We start from the raw sequence: 7745 nt of genomic DNA on the forward strand, positions 1-7745 counted from the left end.
GTCGTGTAGACAGGCTCCACTTCTTTTTAAATCGTAACACGACGTCACGCGGTTTTACTTTCGAGCGAGTTTTTTGACCGACAAAAACCAACCCCTCTTCGGGGTCGAGAAGGGATTTGTTCTCTTAGAGTAGCGGCCCGAGGGGTTGAATAACTCTGACTGCGGAGTTGCGGCGCGACAACGCTACATGCACATCGCGATGCTCAATCCCTCGATCTGTAAATACAGATATTCTTTTATATTGTTGTTATAATAAATAAATTTCCATAATAAATAACACTTAAATTAGTATGAAAACATACCCAGAAAGAACAGTTTGCTAAAGTATCTAAAATTTGAGCTAGTTACAATCTGAAGATAATTATGTTGGATTATTAAAATATAAATTTTATAGAACGTTCAAACTGCTGGAATGTCAAAATTTTTTATAACATTCCTCATCGTGTTTGAGATTCTTACAAAATTATTCGATATCTAACAGAATTGTTTTTAGATACATCTATCTGTATCGATCTTTCTGTAAAAGCTCATATAATTAGATTTAATACAGAATTTCTACTTGTGTAAAACAGTAAATATTAATATTAATTTAATTGATAATGAGAGAGAGAGAGAGAGAGAGAGAGAGAGAGAGAGATATGTGCATCTATTATATGTATCTATTGATACTGTAATACACATGATAAATTTAATTTGACCGTAAAATATTCTCTGTTGAAAGAATATTTAAGAGTATTGTGCTGATTCACGAGTATTGTAATATGATTGCGTTACAGTTGTTTGTAACCTACGAGCGATCGAGTATCAATATATTCTTATTATACTTGGCGCGAATTGCAAATGTCCTCCAATCTCATGAGTGGCAACGCCGGTAGAAATTCTCTTGTCGGAATCCCGGTTGCTCGCATAAGACATTTCGCGATGCGTAAACGGTGGTCCAGGTGATTTGTGAGAGGTGGATAATGGGTATCCCGGGCTCTGGTGCTGCTGCTGCTGTTGCTGCTGCACCCTCATCGGCAATGCCGGGGTGGTGGTTGCGGCGGCAGCAGCGACGGAAAGATAGAGAGAACGACAAAGCGGAGAGACGAGGATGGCAAGAGAGAGAGAGAGAGGGCGGTGAACGCTCGCCGGCGGGGGTGGCGGACGTCGAGGGTAGATCATCGCAGGGCTGGTTACAGGGACCGGCGGCGGCGGTGTCGGCGGCGGGCTTCTACGGTATAACCAGGGGTGTACCCACCACGGTGCACCGAGGGGTGGTTTCCTCTCTGCTCGCTCGGGTCAGTGCCCTCCCGTAACATTGAACCGCCCCGCGGTGCAGTCAGGGCCGAGCGAAGGGCGCGTGCGTCGCCATACAACCCCCTCTGACATCCCGGCGCTCACCAACGTCCCGGCCAGCCGACAACCCTCCTTTCTGTCTCCTTCTCTCTCTCTCTCTCTTCTCTCTCTCCCTTGCACCCACCCTTGTCGTGGTGTGGCATGGTGTACGCCCCTGTCGGCGTCTCGATGCTTTAATTTTTTCCACCCCTTCTTGCGCTCATCCGCCGCCGGTTTCCGCTTTAGACCTCGTCTGCCGCCAAAACATTGTCTACACCCCTTCCTTCCCTTCGATCGGTAAGCACGATTATCCTTAAAATTGAGTCGCGGGACACCACGGCGTGTCCGCTACTCTAGAGTCGCTCCATCCAACTCAGCGAGACGTGAGAGATGCTACACGCCCGGACGTTGCACCTTGCTCCACGAAGGATAATGCACTTGCCTGGGAGAGGAGGGGGAGGTCAACGAGAGATTACTCTCTCTCTTCTTTTTCATCTCTGTCTTTAACAGTCGCAGAGATAAAAATAAAATCTTTAATGATTTTTGAATTAATAAAAATAATTGATAAATATTAAATACTTTTAATTTATCAAATTTCAATCGTAATTATTTTTTTCCCGACAAATCAGATGAAGTTTACAGATTCAGAATATGGCAATGTAGTAATATTTTATAGCTCTACAGAAGCCTCCAGCCGTTATAGCTAGTTGAAATTAAACTTATGACTGTAACGTTAAGTATTCTACTAATTAAATGATGGTCTGAGCTTTTTTTGACGAACGCGTGGGTGGCGAGTTTAAAACTTTGGTAAAAGCTTCGACCGACGTTCCTGTGGGAAATCCGTTCTCGTCGCCACCCGACGAGTCGAATTCGAGATTTTAAGACTTTCGAAGTGCAACGAACTCAGGCTCGATCACTTCGGGCGCCGAACGCGAAGTAGAAAAAGAGATGGCATTTTTCGACGAGCTCTGTCGATGCAAACTGAATCGCAAGTAGACACGCCAGCATAGAACGTCCATTAATTTCGATCGCAGCGTGATTTAATCGAAAGAATAAAAGTTCAGACCATGCAATTATAGGACAAATCAGATCATATTGTCCATCTGTCCATCGTTTGTTTCTTTAATTTTTTTTCTTCACGGAGACGATCGATGCAGAATCGAGCTTAAAAGCGGCACGGCAAATTGCACGCTAATTGGTTAATGCACACATGACCGGCGGTGGCGCGGCGGAGACCGCAAAAATTAAATGAGATTGTTGTCGCGGGGAAAGTTTAATTGGAAACTGTGCCATCCCCGCACGCGAGTCATTTCACAGCGGTTGTCGGTGCATCGAAATCATCTCGAATAAACAGAGCGTCTGTCGGCTGCGCGGTACACTTGGGACCGTGGTTTGGCTCGAAAAGTTTGAAACTTCATTAGAATCAGGCGTTGTTCTCACAACGCCGTGGATCCACCGTCGTGCGAGGGCGGTGAGTGGGAGGAAGCAGAGAGAGAGAGAGAGAGAGTGTGAGAGAGCGGGGGAGGGAGAGAGGGTGGAAGAAGGAGAGAGCGAGAGAGACTTGTGCAACCCCGACGACGACGACGGTGCGCTGAACTCTCCCTCGATTGTACCGTTGACGTATCTTGAAGTGGAAAAAGGGGACGCACCGCACGGGGAATACACGAGGGGCGTGAAATGGCCTCATTTCGCAGCCCGGAGAGCCGCCGATGTAGCATATATCGCTTCTTCTCGCTCGCGAGTATTAGATACACGCGCCCCAAGCGAAGTGTATTTACTGTCGACAACTTTTGCCAGTGACGCTCTCCGACAACAACGAGAGCCTCCCAAGCAGCATGATACAGTCAGCGATCAATTAACCGTGCTGTGTTTCTCATTTCGTTTAAAAACGTCCCGTAACACTTTTATCCTTTAAAGGAGTTATTTTTATTACGCGTGAATATTTACGCCGAAATGTCATAAAACAGATATTTTCGAAATTCTACATATTATCTGCATTAATCCAGATATTTCTCGAAAATGTTACATCGAGCAACATTTTTGCGACGAGATGAGAGATATTATAATATAATTGATTCAATTAAATCCATCCGTTTTAGCCTTATAAAATATAGATGCATTAGAGCATATTTTCCTTATGTATATAAATAATTAAATATATTATAATTATAAACGATTAAAACAATCTAGATTTGGACAAGAATTATTTAATTTTATATCTGCGACCTAGCCGTCCAAAAGAACTTTACTGCAAAATCGACGATGAATCATGATGAGATTATCTATTTTATAGAATTTTATTCAAATCGATATGTGAAATGAGGTGAGTGTTTCAGAAAAATAACTCTTGCGACGGACGATCTAGAGGTGTGTAGGGCACTACTGCAGAGAAAGCTGAGGACTGGAATAGTACTCCATAAAGTATTCATGCGCGTTCAAGTCCTAGAATAGACAGCGTACCATCAGCGGACATTCGAATTCTTCGTTATAACACGATTTATGTACGGCAGTGTCATTGCGGAGCTCGTAATCACATCGTTCTTAGTCGCCACGAATTTACTTTCGGCCATAAGTAATTGCGTCTCCCTTCCTCGTTAACATGTCGGGTCATCGGTACCCTATTTGACGAGAAATCGGAAAACTTCTCTTCGCGTAGAACGCTGGGCAGAACGCATGCGGGAACGAAATCGCATTCTCTCCAACCTCCTCGATCCCGAATATCCCATAAACAAATCGGATTTCGGCTTTCGAGCTTTCCCGATGATGGTCGGGATATGAATAAAAGAGAGCACTCGCGCTTTTACTTTGAGCATCGGTAAATACGCGACGCGTACGTTCTCCATACGTAATAAGTCTTTTTGCACCGCGTCCGTTGACGCTTGTTCGCGTTTTCTGCATCGCGAGCGCGATATAACACGCGCAAGAAACGGCTATCCGGCGACTTTCGTCGGATTGCCGACACGTGCCACACAGATCATAGTTTTTCCTCATCTCCCCGACCGGAACTTCGCCGCGACGTGTACTTTGCGCGAGTGCGAAATGCATCCGCGCTCGTTCTTTGTCGCTCCCTCGTCGTCCATTTTCGATTCCGCGCGTCAGAACTCGCCCCGTATTTTTCCTAAGATCACGACGCGCGGTTTTGCGAAAAATTCGCGAGTGCGACGAGAGGGTAGCCGTTCTCTCGCGTGCATAGGGAGTGTCGGCGGTGACGGAGACAGCGGTGGCGGCGGTGGTGGCGGCAGCCCGCGCAAACGGGGGTGGATGGGACGTCGAGGGGGTTTGCTAACACACCGTGCAACGAATGGAGATCGATTCTGAGTCTGGGTCAGGCGAGGGCGTTCACCCCCCGGTGCAGCCCGGGAGACACGGAATCCAGGATCGTAGCTTGGCTATCACGCCAGGCGGGGTACTGGCCGGGAGTCAGGGGCCTGGGGGCTGCGAGGGAGGAGGGTGCACCGGCTCGGGACACTCCCTTCTGTTGGGTGCAACGTACGCTCGCTCTCCTCTATGTCCAAAATCGCGGGCTCCGGACTGCCGCAGCTCTCGCAGCCCCGCGACGAGTCTCGACCGGTCGCGATGACACTCTTGCCGTAACCCCCGTTGATTCTTCCAAGTGATTTAACGTGGGTACCTCCTCCAAAAGAGAATGAGGGCTCGATCGAGACTTCCGCACTCGGATGATCGTATATCTTTCGTTTATCTGAGACAACCTTCCGTTGAAATTACGTTTCTTTGGTTAGTGGCGGAGTAAAAGTTTAAATTTCGTTGTCGATTTAATAGATACGATCTAGCGATGTGATGGATTGACGGATTGTAATAGATTTTATAACAACAGATTATATAATGACATATGATATGCTACTTTATGAAACATGATACACGATAAGATACGATCTCCATAATTATCAAGCCGGTCAAATTGCCGGATGTAATAACATTATCAGTGATATCATTTGATTTGTGTCTTGTTTAGTAAATCTATAGTTCTTTGCATTACATAAAGACATGCTATGGTCTGAGAAATTAATTTTTTGCTGCTAACTATTCGGTACAACTGTAACGACATTTCGCGATGTCGTTTAACTTATCTGACTCGATATTCCTGCTTCGATCACAACACAGTGAGTTACGCGAGTAACTTATCAAATTTTGTTTATCTGAAGGAACACCGTGGTGCGTAAGCGTATCCTTCGTATCTTCCGCTTTAACCTGGCTACCAGGAGCGAGTCCCAGGACGAGGTGAACGATCGACAGGGTGGTGGTACGTGACCTTTTGCGCGAAGGATAACGGCAGGGACGGGGTGGGGGACGTGGCGGTTTGCACTATGGTAACACGGGGGTGAATGCACGTACTCCAGGGGGCTTATCCTGCAACTTTTCGACGCATGCGTTTCGTATTCCGGAAATTTTCGCAATGCGTGACGTCACTGGTGTCGCGTCGGATTGCGTGTTCTCTCTCTCTCTCTCTCTGTCTCTCTCTAATTTTGCAAAACTGTTTTAATGTAATAGTATAATATTATTATAGCAATATAATATTGTATCTTGTTACGTATATATTTTAATGTAAAATATACTATATTAACTTGACTTTATATTATATTATGTTATGCAATTGTGAGAATACGTTTGTTTTGTAATATTGTTTCTACATGAATTGAAATTAATATATACTCTAAGTTTGTTTTTCATAGCTGAACTAATGAATACTTTTTGTACATGAAGTGAAATAGATATTTGGAATTTGAGCTCTTTTGCGAAAACAGAAGAAAAGTTTTAATGCATTTCAGTGTATAAAAAAGAAACTTCTTGTTACTTAATTTCTGAACTGAGGATTTATAATATAATAACGCATAATAAATAATGCTCTCTCCCTCCCTCCCCCCTCTCTCTCCCTCCCTCCTCTCTCTCTCTCTCTCTCTCTCTCTGTTTTCAATAAAAAGCGTATTTCGTGGATAATTACGATGCATTAAAATAGCAATTGCGCTTCGTTCATCGTTGTAATATGATCGTTGAGTATGAATTTTGCAGCGTATTATTATACGTTAACCATAATAGATTATGAACCGAAATCGTTGAGGTCGCGTCGCGGTTTTAGTGGCGTAATGGATTCTGGTTACATTGATGACTGAGCGCTTGTGGATGCATGCAATCATACATGTATGCACTGATCTACACATGTTACTCGTAGAATTGCTTCTATTTTCGCGAGGCAGCTTTCTTGTTGATTTTACAGAAGTATGATACTTGAGAAACTATCATGATTAAATGCATACAGTTTTTTCTAATTCCTAAAGTCTCGAATGTAGATCTTGGTAGGACACTGTTTTACCACCATTAGAACGTCTTCGGGTACCGGCGAACGGAGCAGCAAATGTAGGCACCCTTCACGAGGGGAGGTTTCGAGAGGTCGTCCCTTGGCGCCTATTCGTATGCAATCAGAATAACATCGCGTAGAATCGATGCGTGCAATATGTATCGGGTTCTCGGCCCTGTGTTCCTTCATTTTTAGTTTCGTATAAATATCACGTAAGAGAAATAAAATAGGTTTGTTGAGAAAAATAAAATTCTCCATAATTTTCTCGGCGAATTGGTTTTCCTAAGCAATTTCCAAGGCAATTTAACCTGTGAACCAAGAAACAGTCGGTAATGCAGTCGGTCATAGTATCAGTTCGATATTCGCGGCGGTAAATTCGGTAAAAGATTCTAATCTCGAGTTTACGTGCAATTTTTATTTCATCACAATGAAATACACGAATAGTAAAAAAACGCTATCTGGCCGCTGACTTCAAAGTATTTTAATTATCCATTAATGAGTAAGAAAAAGAGAGATAAAATCTTTGATGACAAATAGAGGTCGGAGCAAATGAATCCCGGCGAAAATAAAAGTTGGTAAGTTGAATGTAAGAAGACAGTCACAGAAGCGTAAACGAAGCTTCTGGATGTGAAAATTGAGACAAAGGTTTATGCTTCTTTTTTGTTTCGCTGTCATGTTCTCTGTAGAACTGCTTCTATTTTCATAAAAGAAACGTAACGTTAAGTAAACGCGTCTTTTACGTTTCATTGTCTCAATTCTTGCCTCCTAGAAGCTTTGTTACTACCTACGTTTCTGTTACTCTTTTTTTTCTTGTTTTCGATTTATATTCCAATTTTCGTCAGGTGAGAAGTTGAATGCGATAAAATATAACAATTTTGCTAAAGAATTCATACAATGTATTGCTCAATTCAGTGAAATTTTTAATCGTAGTTGAATTGTCCCTGGTGTGTGAGAGGAGATGAAACACTGACGAAATGTTATTGCAGATGACAATCTAGCATAACTTAAAAAATTCACTGGGCGTTAATGTTCTCTCAATATTGTGACTAGAATAAGAAACAATATTTTAAAGTTTCAGGCAATAGAAATGAGTTATATTATTTATATTATATATAAT

The sequence above is a fragment of the Mycetomoellerius zeteki genome, unplaced genomic scaffold, assembly GCF_001594055.1.
Source record: "Mycetomoellerius zeteki isolate Tzet28-1 unplaced genomic scaffold, Tzet1.0 scaffold106, whole genome shotgun sequence".
Taxonomy (NCBI): domain Eukaryota; kingdom Metazoa; phylum Arthropoda; class Insecta; order Hymenoptera; family Formicidae; genus Mycetomoellerius; species Mycetomoellerius zeteki.